This window comes from Natrix helvetica, assembly GCF_964273705.1.
Source record: "Natrix helvetica genome assembly, chromosome: 2".
Taxonomy (NCBI): Eukaryota; Metazoa; Chordata; class Lepidosauria; order Squamata; family Natricidae; genus Natrix; species Natrix helvetica.
The window spans coordinates 293,845,293-293,858,569 of NC_138552.1; positions in this window are offsets into that span (position 1 = coordinate 293,845,293).

Sequence of the window (13,277 nt, forward strand, 5' to 3'; positions counted from 1 at the left end):
GGGAATTCTGGGAGTGGAAGTCCTCCCCTCTTAAAGCATGCTGGCTGGGGAATTGTGGGAGTGGAAGCCCACCCCTCTTAAAGCATCTTGGCTGGGGAATTCTGGGAGTGGAAGTCCTCCCCTCTTAAAGCATCTTGGCTGGGGAATTCTGGGAGTGGAAGCCCACCCCTCTTAAAGCATTCTGGCTGGGGAATTGTGGGAGTGGAAGCCCACCCCTCTTAAAGCATCTTGGCTGGGGAATTCTGGGAGTGGAAGTCCATCCATCTTAAAGCATATTGGCTGGGGAATTCTGGGAGTGGAAGTCCATCCATCTTAAAGCAGGCTGGCTGGGGAATTCTGGGAGTGGAAGCCCACCCCTCTTAAAGCATCTTGGCTGGGGAATTCTGGGAGTGGAAGCCCACCCCTCTTAAAGCATATTGGCTGGGGAATTGTGGGAGTGGAAGTCCTCCCCTCTTAAAGCATGCTGGCTGGGGAATTGTGGGAGTGGAAGCCCACCCCTCTTAAAGCATCTTGGCTGGGGAATTCTGGGAGTGGAAGTCCACCCCTCTTAAAGCATTCTGGCTGGGGAATTGTGGGAGTGGAAGCCCACCCCTCTTAAAGCATCTTGGCTGGGGAATTCTGGGAGTGGAAGTCCATCCATCTTAAAGCATATTGGCTGGGGAATTCTGGGAGTGGAAGTCCATCCATCTTAAAGCAGGCTGGCTGGGGAATTCTGGGAGTGGAAGCCCACCCCTCTTAAAGCATCTTGGCTGGGGAATTCTGGGAGTGGAAGCCCACCCCTCTTAAAGCATATTGGCTGGGGAATTGTGGGAGTGGAAGTCCTCCCCTCTTAAAGCATGCTGGCTGGGGAATTGTGGGAGTGGAAGCCCACCCCTCTTAAAGCATATTGGCTGGGGAATTCTGGGAGTGGAAGCCCACCCCTCTTAAAGCATTCTGGCTGGGGAATTGTGGGAGTGGAAGCCCACCCCTCTTAAAGCATCTTGGCTGGGGAATTCTGGGAGTGGAAGTCCATCCATCTTAAAGCATATTGGCTGGGGAATTCTGGGAGTGGAAGTCCATCCATCTTAAAGCAGGCTGGCTGGGGAATTCTGGGAGTGGAAGCCCACCCCTCTTAAAGCATCTTGGCTGGGGAATTCTGGGAGTGGAAGTCCATCCATCTTAAAGCATATTGGCTGGGGAATTCTGGGAGTGGAAGTCCATCCATCTTAAAGCAGGCTGGCTGGGGAATTCTGGGAGTGGAAGCCCACCCCTCTTAAAGCATCTTGGCTGGGGAATTCTGGGAGTGGAAGCCCACCCCTCTTAAAGCATATTGGCTGGGGAATTGTGGGAGTGGAAGTCCTCCCCTCTTAAAGCATGCTGGCTGGGGAATTGTGGGAGTGGAAGCCCACCCCTCTTAAAGCATATTGGCTGGGGAATTCTGGGAGTGGAAGCCCACCCCTCTTAAAGCATGCTGGCTGGGGAATTGTGGGAGTGGAAGCCCACCCCTCTTAAAGCATGCTGGCTGGGGAATTCTGGGAGTGGAAGTCCTCCCCTCTTAAAGCATGATGGATAGGGAATTCTAGCATTCTGGGTGGGGAATTCTGGGAGTGGAAGTCCTCCCCTCTTAAAGCATCTTGGCTGGGGAATTCTGGGAGTGGAAGTCCATCCCTCTTAAAGCATTCTGGCTGGGGAATTTTGGGAGTGGAAGCCCACCCCTCTTAAAGCATTCTGGCTGGGGAATTGTGGGAGTGGAAGCCCACCCCTCTTAAAGCATGCTGGCTGGGGAATTCTGGGAGTGGAAGTCCTCCCCTCTTAAAGCATGATGGATAGGGAATTCTAGCATTCTGGGTGGGGAATTCTGGGAGTGGAAGCCCACCCCTCTTAAAGCATTCTGGCTGGGGAATTGTGGGAGTGGAAGCCCACCCCTCTTAAAGCATCTTGGCTGGGGAATTGTGGGAGTGGAAGCCCACCCCTCTTAAAGCATGCTGGCTGGGGAATTCTGGGAGTGGAAGTCCTCCCCTCTTAAAGCATGATGGATAGGGAATTCTAGCATTCTGGGTGGGGAATTCTGGGAGTGGAAGCCCACCCCTCTTAAAGCATTCTGGCTGGGGAATTGTGGGAGTGGAAGCCCACCCCTCTTAAAGCATCTTGGCTGGGGAATTGTGGGAGTGGAAGCCCACCCCTCTTAAAGCATGCTGGCTGGGGAATTCTGGGAGTGGAAGTCCTCCCCTCTTAAAGCATGATGGATAGGGAATTCTAGCATTCTGGGTGGGGAATTCTGGGAGTGGAAATCCACCAACCTTAAAATTTCAAGGTTAGAAAATCTCTGGCCTAACCGAATCATAACTGCTATTAGGTGGACTTAGGAAAGGGTGATGGAAACAAAGCTGAGAGCGTGTGATGACATACAGAATCAGAGCCAATGGGAATTTGTGTGGTGCACTGCCAAATAGCACTGTGGGAGCCCAGAGTTCCAATCCTGAGCCACCTCCCATCCAATACCCAGATTTACCAATGAAATCGTTGGATTTGCCAATGTCGTAGTCCCAGACTGTAACCTCCAAGGTCTTCTTGGTCAAATCGCCATGCTTTATCTCGTACAAAAATTCCTGCAAAAATGGAATTTAGTTAAAATGATTTTGGGTTAAAAACGGAAGACACCCAAGATAGTATCTTTACCTCAGCACTGAATGGTTGTGGAGGAGTATATGAATCAATATGAATCAATATTGGCTGTTTGCTTTTATTATGAATTGCTTATGTTACTATATAATTGTTACTGACTAAACCAGTATTTGCTGCTTGCTTCTGATATGATATACTGCTAGAAATCATTTATTAAGAATTAAGCTTTGTTATGGGCTTCTGCTTATATTATTGTATGCTGTCAGAAATGGGTATGTTTAGCTTAAGAGAAAGAAGGACTAGGGGAGACATGATAGCAGTCTTCCAATATCTCAGGGGTTGCCCCAAAGAAGAGGGAGTCAAACTATTCTCCAAGGCACCTGAGGGTAGAAGAAGAAGCAATGGGTGGAAACTAATCAAGGAGAGAAGCAACCTAGAACTGAGGAGGAATTTCCTGACAGTTAGAACAATTAATCCGTGGAACAGAAGTTGCCTCCAGAAGTTGTGAATGCCCCAACACTGGAAGCCTTTAAGATGTTGGATCGCTATTTGTCTGAAACGGTATAGGGTTTCCTGCCTAGGCAGGGGGTTGGACTAGAAGACCTCCAAGGTCCCTTCCAACTCTACTATTGTATTGTATTGTATTGTATTGTATGAGTTGTTTTCCAGCCTAGCAAATGGTAACCTTAATACTGGCCTTACTGTAAATGTTATCTCACTGCTGCGTCTCGCTTCTATTCTTGGCTTCAAGGCTAGGCACATTCTTGAAAACATAAAAGAAATTGTTACGCAGGAATATCAGGCCCCATAGGTAAAGGAACCAAATTAGAGAGTTTTCCTGGCTCATGAATCCTTAAAGCATTTTGCCGAAAGCCAACTGGTAAAGGGGGGGCTGCCACCCCCTACACAAGGCTATAGGGTTACTCCATAGATAAGGTAGACAGAGACAGGAGCTTGAACAAAAGGACGCTTTAAAGATCCCGCTGGTAACGAATCTTTGTCTCTGATTGGATAAAGTTTGTTTCTATCTGTCTAAAATGCATATAATACTCTGAGGCCCTCTTGCAGGGGGTGGCTATTCCTTCCATGCATTGGTTTGTATGTTTTGGTCAAACACAACCCTGATGTGGCCCTCAAATGAAATCGAGTTTGACACCCCTGCACTAGACCAAACTCTCTCTTACCTGGCTGATGATATCAAAACAACCAGCAAAGACACATGGATAAGGCTACTTCCTTACACTTGTAGGAAGTTAAAACCCACCCCTCTCCTAGAAAAATGAAATATCCTGGGAAGTATTAAGCGATAAAGAGATAGCTAGGTCTATTCATAGGCAAATACTCTCACCCAGGATCCAACAAAGGTAGGATTAGCCTTTCTACCCATCTCACCACATGGCACCTGGGGAGATTACATCACCCAGCAAGGCTCAACTAAGCCTGGGACTCAGGACAGCCTACAGGAGTGATGACAAACCTTTTATGGCACGCGTGCCAAAAGCGAGGGGAGCGCAGGGGGGTCGTACGCGGGCGTGCCACACCCATAATGCAATGCGCGACTCCAGGACGCATGCGCGCATGACCAGCGCTTCCCCCCATTTTTTGCATGCTTTTTTCGCCCTCCCCAGCTCCAGAGGCTATATAACAGCACGCACACACACCCGAGGCCCTACGGAGGCTTCAGGAGCTTCCCTGAAGCCTCCGGAGCGCAAACAAACGGCCCTACGGGCAAACTGGAACTTCAGGAACGGGCTTCCGGTTTGCTCGTAGGGCCGGTTTTAGCCCTCTGGAGCCTTCAGGGACCTTCCGGAGGCTTCCCTGAAGGCTCCAGAGGACGAAAAATGACCCTACAAGCAAAGCGATTTTCGGTTTGTTGGTAGGGTCTTTTTTTCGCTCTCCAGAGCCTTCAGGGAAGCTTCCGGAAGGCCCCTGAAGCTTGCAGAGCACAAAAAACTGCCCTACGGGCAAACCGGAAGTTCGGGAATGGATTTCCAGTTTGCTTGTAGGGTTGTTTTTTGCCCTCCAAAGCTTTCAGGGAGGCCTCTGAAGGCTCCGGAGGGCTAAAACCGGCCCTAGGGGCAAACCGGAAGTCCGTTGCTGAACTTCCGGTTTGCCCGTAGGGCCGGCTTTTTGCGCTCCGGAAGCTTCAGGGAAGCTCCTGAAGCCTCTGCGGGCCTCCCGGTGGGTGGGGAGGCTGTTTTCGCTCTCCCCAGGCTCCTGTAAAGCCTCTGGGGCGGGCAAAAAATGGTGTCATAAAAAGGCCAAAGTCAGCTGGCCAGTGCGCGCATTCATGCTGGCCAGCTGACAGGGCAACGCCTCGCGTGCCCTGACAAATGGCTCCACGTGTCACCTGTGGCACGCGTGCCATAGGTTCGCCATCCCGGGCCTACAGAGTTGGCCCTGCATGGCCCCATGGGAGTCTGACAACCCATCAGAATACAAGCTCAAATTCAAAAGCCCAGAGAGGGCACGAAACCAGGGACTTTCAGCATCTCGGTCCCTTTTTGCTTCTTCACCCAACATCTGGAAGCATCTGATCCCCTTTTTCTGTTCAGGAGCTCAAACCATGGGATCCTCTCCACCATTAAAACCATCTTTCCAAGCAGCCTCCGTGTTTCCAGTGTCTTTTCCCCCCACTTGGAGCTGAACCCAGAAGGACATTTCTTCCAACACACCGATGATGAAATATCGACCAAAAACCCACATCTAAGGTCCAAGAACATCAAGAGCCACATTTTAATCCTGGAGCCATCAAGAAGTCTACAAGGTTAACTATTTTTGCCCTGGTGGTCTGGTAAGATATGATCCCACGAGGTAGAACAGGGGTATCAAACTCAGATCATGGTCAGATCACTCACTTCTCCGGCTTAACTTCCCTGGTGCTACACCCCGCTGCGGGGAGGCGGAGCCGGAAGGTATTAGATGGTTCCGCCCCAAGCGCCTGATGGAACCAGATAGGTTCCAGACGGAGCTTGGGCCACCTCCTGTGGATCTGACCCGCCCCCGAGTAGAGGACCTGGTAGACGCATGGAATAGTGCGACTACCGGGGCCCTAGACCGGGTGGCGCCTATGGGGCCTCTCCTGCGGCGACGAACCATCCTGGCCCCTTGGTTCACCGAGGAGCTAAGGGTGATGAAACGCCACAAGAGACGCCTAGAGAGTCGTTGGAGATCCTCCCGTTCCGAATTCGACCGAGCACAGGCACGAGCCTATTTGAGGACGTACCTTGTGGCATTAAGAGCGGCCAAACGTCAATATTGCGCCGCTCTTATTGCGTCCGCAGATAACCGCCCTGCCGCCCTGTTTCGGGTGACTCGCTCCCTCTTGTTTGAGAGACCGCGGGAAGCCCCTTTACAGGGCAGAGCAGAGAAGTTTGGGAAATATCTACAGGACAAAGTCGCTCAAATCCGGATGGGATGGGCCCCTTTCAGTAGTCCATCTGAGACGCCCGCGGCGAGTCTTGAGGGATCGCTTTGGGAGGAGTTTGACTCGGTTGCCATCGAGGATTTGGACAGGTTGCGTGGACGTCTGCGACCTACCACATGTTTATTGGACCCGTGTCCCTCCTGGCTTGTACTGGCATCCTGGGAGGTTACACGCGACTGGCTCCTGGGCCTAGTGAATGCTTCGTTGGGTGAGGGGCTCCTACCGACCGCCTTGAAAGAGGCGGTTGTGAGGCCCCTGCTCAAGAAGCCTTCCCTGGACCCAATGGACCTAGTCAATTATCGTCCTGTCTCCAACCTTCCTTTTTTAGCGAAGGTTGTAGAGAGTGTGGTAGCACAACAGTTCCCACGTCACCTGGAGGAGAATGATTATCTAGACCCGCGCCAGTCCGGCTTCCGACCCGGGCACAGCACGGAGACGGCCTTGGTCGCATTGGTTGATGATCTCTGGAGGGCCAGAGATAGGGGCTGTTCCTCTATCCTGGTCCTATTAGATCTCTCGGCGGCGTTCGATACCATCGACCATGGTATCCTGTTGCACCGGCTGGAGGGGCTGGGAGTCAGGGGCACCGTTTTACGGTGGTTTGGCTCCTACCTCTCTGACCGGACGCAACGTGTGTTGGCAGGGGAGCAGAGATCGACCCAGAGGTCACTCACATGTGGGGTGCCTCAGGGGTCGGTGCTCTCGCCTCTCCTGTTCAACACATACATGAAACCGCTGGGCGAGATCATCCGTGGCTTTGGGGTGGGATATCATCTGTATGCTGATGATACTCAGCTATACATTTCCACCCCGAACCACCCCAATGAGGCCGTCGAAAGGATGTCCCGGTGTTTGGAGGCCGTACGGGTCTGGATGGATGACAACCGACTAAAACTCAACCCTTCCAAGACGGAGTGGCTGTGGCTTCCGGCCTCCCGGTTCAACCAGTTGCTTCCATCTCTGGCCATCGGGGGCGTGCAACTGGCCCCCATGGAACAGGTGCGCAATTTGGGCGTCCTCCTAGATGCCCGGCTGTCCATGGATGACCATGTAACAGCCGTGGCAAGGGGGGCGTTCCATCAGGTTCGCCTGATGCGCCAATTGCGCCCCTTATTGGACCGGGATGCCCTACGCACAGTCACCCATGCGCTAGTGACGTCTCGCCTGGACTACTGCAATGCTCTCTACATGGGGCTTCCCTTGAGATGCACTCGGAGACTGCAGTTGGTCCAGAACGCGGCCGCGCGGGTGATTATGGGGAGGACTAGATACTCCCCTGTAACACCTCTCCTGCGCGAGCTGCACTGGCTTCCTGTAGTCTACCGAGTGCGTTTCAAGGTTTTGATTATGATCTTTAAAGCGCTTCATGGCACAGGGCCTAGTTACATGCAGGATCGCATCCTGCCCCATACATCCCTACGACCAATCCGCTCACACAGAGAGGGACTTCTTCGGGTGCCGTCCGCCAAACAGTGTCGGGGGGCGACACCCAGGAGCAGAGCCTTCTCTGTGATGGGCCCAGCCCTATGGAATGACCTCCCCCGTGACATCAGGACTACTTCCGATCTCCGCTCCTTCCGTGTACAGCTGAAGACCCACCTCTTTCAATTATCTGGCCTGGCTCAACCGTAAACTTTTCTTACTCCTCCTGACAGTTCTTTTAAATTTTAAAAACCTTAAATTTTAAATTGTGTTTTACAATTGGGGTATTTTTAATGGTGACTTTTAATTGTCCAATGTGATGTAATTTGTTACCTCCTCCGTGTATGTATGTCCTGTATATATGTATGTTTATGTGTTGTATATGTTTTATATGCTCCACTGTACGCCGCCCCGAGTCCTGTCTGGAAAGGGAGCGGCTAATAAATTTAAATTTATTATTATTATTATTAAAGTCCAGGGGATAGATGCAGCCCGCAGGGTACTTAGATTTGGCCCGCGGGGGCTGCCCTAGAAACAGTGAAGGACCGGCCTGCAGTGCCTATGCCAGCGAAAACGGAGCTCGGGAGGGCTTCGTGCAGCCCTCCCAACTCCATTTCCCCTGGCAGAGGATTGCAAGAGGCCGTGCAGCCAAAAATGGAGCTGGGAAGCCCGTTTTCGCTGGCAGAGCACTTGGGTCACCACAGCCCCCCCTCCCAGAGGTGGGTTCCTGCTGGCATTACTACTTCAGCACGCATATTTTTTTCATTCGCGGGCACATTCGCACCTAAAAGTCTGCACACACACACAACATTTAAAAAGGAAAAATATTAAATTTTTTCACTGAAGATTGTTCTGTGCATGTGCACAACAGAAAATCAAAGATGCTTAAAGACAGGGGACTGGAGACTAAAACATATGAAGAACGGTTGCAGGAACTGGGTATGTCTAGTTTAATGAAAAGACGGACTAGGGGAGACATGATAGCAGTCTTCCAATATCTCAGGGGTTTCCACAAAGAAGAGGGAGTCAAACTATTCTCCAAGGCACCTGAGGGTAGAACAAGAAGCAATGGGTGGAAACTAATCAAGGAGAGAAGCAACTTAGGAGGAATTTCCTGACAGTTAGAAGAATTAATCAGTGGAACAGAAGTTGCCTCCAGAAGTTGTGAATGGCCCAACACTGGAAGTCTTTAAGAAGATGCTGGATAGCCATCTGTCTGAAACGGTATAGGGTTTCCTGCCTAGGCAGGGGGTTGGACTAGAAGACAAAGTGACAACATTAGTGGACCAGAGGAATGCCGCTGATATAGTTTACTTGGACTTCAGTAAGGCTTTTGATAAGGTAGACAATAACCTACTACTAGATAAAGTAGAAAAAAGTGGGTTGGACAGCATCACCACCAGATGGATTCGTAACTGGCTGACCAACCGCACTCAACGTGTAGTCCTCAATGGAACTGCATCTACATGGAGGGAGGTATGCAGTGGAGTACCCCAAGGCTCTGTTTTAGGCCCAGTACTCTTCAACATCTTCATCAATGATTTGGATGAGGGAATAAATGGGGAACTCATCAAATTTGCAGATGACACCAAGCTGGCAGGAACAGTATTGTATTGTATTAAATCAGTGAAATGTTGGAAGTGTCAACAAGCAATAGGTTCCTATTATCATATGTGGTGGACATGTGCAGAAGCAGGGAAATATTGCACTAAGATAAGACTATGGTTAAAGAAAATGTTACAACAAGAAATAGAATTCAGACCAGAGATATTTTTACTAGGTATTATCCCAGAGAAATTCAAGAAAGAGGATACCTATTTGATTATACATGTAACTACAACAGAGAGAATCGTATTTGCCCAAAATTGGAAACTAAATAAGCTACCAACAGTTGAAGAGATAGTAAAAAAGATATTAGATTATGCAGAGATGAATAGGTTGACAATGAAACTAAAGGATAAAGAGGAATCGGAGTACTTCAAGACCTGGGCAAGATTTTACGATTGGCTAGAGAAAGGAAGCTAGAAAAGAAAGTGGGGAAAAGATACAGAACCCAGGAGATGCACTGTTAAATGGAAAAGGGGGAAAAGAAGGGGAATACAGAAAAGAAAATATTAAATATATAAGTATATATACAACAGCGAGATACAAAGTGTGTGTGTGTGGGAAATATAGTTAGGATAGATTCGCGAAGGTAAGGGAATAAGAACTGATATCAAATTATATTTGGGTTTGCTGAAATACCATCCCAAGGAAACATAAACGGAGACCTGAAGGAGACATCTACAGTAATAGAAAAGAAAGAGAGAAAGGAGGAGAGAATGAAAGGAAGACGGGGGAAAGAAGAAAGAGGTAAGGAGAGGAGGATGGAAGGGAGAGAAAGAGAAGGAGAGAGGGTAGGAAGGGGAAGAGAAAGAGTAGGAGTAGGAGAAAGGGAAGGGAAGAAGGAAGGGGAAGGAGAGGAGGATGGAAGGGAGAGAAAGAGAAGGAGAGAGGTTAGGAAGGGGAAGAGGAAGAGTAGGAGAAAGGGAAGGGAAGAAGGAAGGGGAAGGAGAGAAGGATCGAAGGGAGAGAAAGAGAAGGAGAGGGGGTAGGAAGGGGAAGAGGAAGAGTAGGAGAAAGGGAAGGGAAGAAGGAAGGGGAAGGAGAGGAGGACGGATGGGAGAGAAAGAGAAGGAGAGAGGGTAGGAAGGGGAAGAGGAAGAGTAGGAGAAAGGGAAGGGAAGAAGGAAGGGGAAGGAGAGAAGGATCGAAGGGAGAGAAAGAGAAGGAGAGGGGGTAGGAAGGGGAAGAGGAAGAGTAGGAGAAAGGGAAGGGAAGAAGGAAGGGGAAGGAGAGAAGGATCGAAGGGAGAGAAAGAGAAGGAGAGGGGGTAGGAAGGGGAAGAGGAAGAGTAGGAGAAAGGGAAGGGAAGAAGGAAGGGGAAGGAGAGGAGGATGGAAGGGAGAGAAAGAGAAGGAGAGGGTAGGAAGGGGAAGAGAAAGAGTAGGAGTAGGAGAAAGGGAAGGGAAGAAGGAAGGGGAAGGAGAGGAGGATGGAAGGGAGAGAAAGAGAAGGAGAGAGGTTAGGAAGGGGAAGAGGAAGAGTAGGAGAAAGGGAAGGGAAGAAGGAAGGGGAAGGAGAGAAGGATCGAAGGGAGAGAAAGAGAAGGAGAGGGGGTAGGAAGGGGAAGAGGAAGAGTAGGAGAAAGGGAAGGGAAGAAGGAAGGGGAAGGAGAGGAGGACGGATGGGAGAGAAAGAGAAGGAGAGAGGGTAGGAAGGGGAAGAGGAAGAGTAGGAGAAAGGGAAGGGAAGAAGGAAGGGGAAGGAGAGAAGGATGGAAGGGAGAGAAAGAGAAGGAGAGAGGGTAGGAAGGGGAAGAGGAAGAGTAGGAGAAAGGGAAGGGAAGAAGGAAGGGGAAGGAGAGAAGGATCGAAGGGAGAGAAAGAGAAGGAGAGGGGGTAGGAAGGGAAAGAGGAAGAGTAGGAGAAAGGGAAGGGAAGAAGGAAGGGGAAGGAGAGAAGGATGGGAGGGAGAGAAAGAGAAGGAGAGAGGGTAGGAAGGGGAAGAGAAAGAGTAGGAGTAGGAGAAAGGGAAGGGAAGAAGGAAGGGGAAGGAGAGGAGGATGGAAGGGAGAGAAAGAGAAGGAGAGAGGTAGGAAGGGGAAGAGGAAGAGTAGGAGAAAGGGAAGGGAAGAAGGAAGGGGAAGAGAGAAGGATGGAAGGGAGAGAAAGAGAAGGAGAGAGGGTAGGAAGGGAAGAGGAAGAGTAGGAGAAAGGGAAGGGAAGAAGGAAGGGGAAGGAGAGAAGGACGAAGGGAGAGAAAGAGAAGGAGAGGAGGAAGGGAAAGAGGAAGAGTAGGAGAAAGGGAAGGGAAGAAGGAAGGAAGGAGGAGGAGGAGGATGGAAGGGAGAGAAAGAGAAGGAGAGAGGGTAGGAAGGGAAGAGAAAGAGTAGGAGTAGGAGAAAGGAAGGGAAGAAGGAAGGGGAAGGAGAGAAGGATCGAAAGGAGAGAAAGAGAAGGAGAGAGGTTAGGAAGGGGAGGAGGAAGAGTAGGAGAAAGGGAAGGGAAGAAGGAAGGGGAAGGAGAGAAGGATCGAAGGGAGAGAAAGAGAAGGAGAGAGGTTAGGAAGGGGAAGAGGAAGAGTAGGAGAAAGGGAAGGGAAGAAGGAAGGGGAAGGAGAGGAGGATGGAAGGAGAGAAAGAGAAGGAGAGAGGTAGGAAGGGGAAGAGAAAGAGTAGGAGTAGGAGAAAGGGAAGGGAAGAAGGAAGGGGAAGGAGGAGGAGGATGGAAGGGAGAGAAATAGAAGGAGAGAGGTTAGGAAGGGGAAGAGGAAGAGTAGGAGAAAGGGAAGGGAAGAAGGAAGGGAAGGAGAGAAGGATCGAAGGGAGAGAAAGAGAAGGAGAGGGGGTAGGAAGGGGAAGAGGAAGAGTAGGAGAAAGGAAGGGAAGAAGGAAGGGGAAGGAGAGAAGGATCGAAGGGAGAGAAAGAGAAGGAGAGGGGGTAGGAAGGGAAAGAGGAAGAGTAGGAGAAAGGGAAGGGAAGAAGGAAGGGGAAGGAGAGAAGGATGGGAGGGAGAGAAAGAGAAGGAGAGAGGGTAGGAAGGGGAAGAGAAAGAGTAGGAGTAGGAGAAAGGGAAGGGAAGAAGGAAGGGGAAGGAGAAGGAGGATGGAAGGGAGAGAAAGAGAAGGAGAGAGGTTAGGAAGGGGAAGAGGAAGAGTAGGAGAAAGGGAAGGGAAGAAGGAAGGGGAAGGAGAGAAGGATGGAAGGGAGAGAAAGAGAAGGAGAGAGGGTAGGAAGGGGAAGAGGAAGAGTAGGAGAAAGGGAAGGGAAGAAGGAAGGGAAGGAGAGAAGGATCGAAGGGAGAGAAAGAGAAGGAGAGGGGGTAGGAAGGGAAAGAGGAAGAGTAGGAGAAAGGGAAGGGAAGAAGGAAGGGGAAGGAGAGGAGGATGGAAGGGAGAGAAAGAGAAGGAGAGAGGGTAGGAAGGGGAAGAGAAAGAGTAGGAGTAGGAGAAAGGGAAGGGAAGAAGGAAGGGGAAGGAGAGAAGGATCGAAGGGAGAGAAAGAGAAGGAGAGAGGTTAGGAAGGGGAGGAGGAAGAGTAGGAGAAAGGGGAAGGGAAGAAGGAAGGGGAAGGAGAGAAGGATCGAAGGGAGAGAAAGAGAAGGAGAGAGGTTAGGAAGGGGAAGAGGAAGAGTAGGAGAAAGGGAAGGGAAGAAGGAAGGGGAAGGAGAGGAGGATGGAAGGGAGAGAAAGAGAAGGAGAGAGGGTAGGAAGGGGAAGAGAAAGAGTAGGAGTAGGAGAAAGGGAAGGGAAGAAGGAAGGGGAAGGAGAGGAGGATGGAAGGGAGAGAAAGAGAAGGAGAGAGGTAGGAAGGGAAGAGGAAGAGTAGGAGAAGGGAAGGGAAGAAGGAAGGGGAAGGAGAGAAGGATCGAAGGGAGAGAAAGAGAAGGAGAAGGGGGTAGGAAGGGGAAGAGGAAGAGTAGGAGAAAGGGAAGGGAAGAAGGAAGGGGAAGGAGAGAAGGATGGAAGGGAGAGAAAGAGAAGGAGAGGGGGTAGGAAGGGAAGAGGAAGAGTAGGAGAAAGGGAAGGAAGAAGGAAGGGGAAGGAGAGAAGGATCGAAGGGAGAGAAAGAGAAGGAGAGGGGGTAGGAAGGGGAAGAGGAAGAGTAGGAGAAAGGGAAGGGAAGAAGGAAGGGGAAGGAGAGAAGGATGGAAGGGAGAGAAAGAGAAGAGAGAAGGGGAAGGAGAGAAGGATGGAAGGGAGAGAAAGAGAAGGAGAGGGGATAGGAAGGGGAAGAGGAAGAGTAGGAGAAAGGGAAGGAAGAAGGAAGGGGAAGGAGAGAGA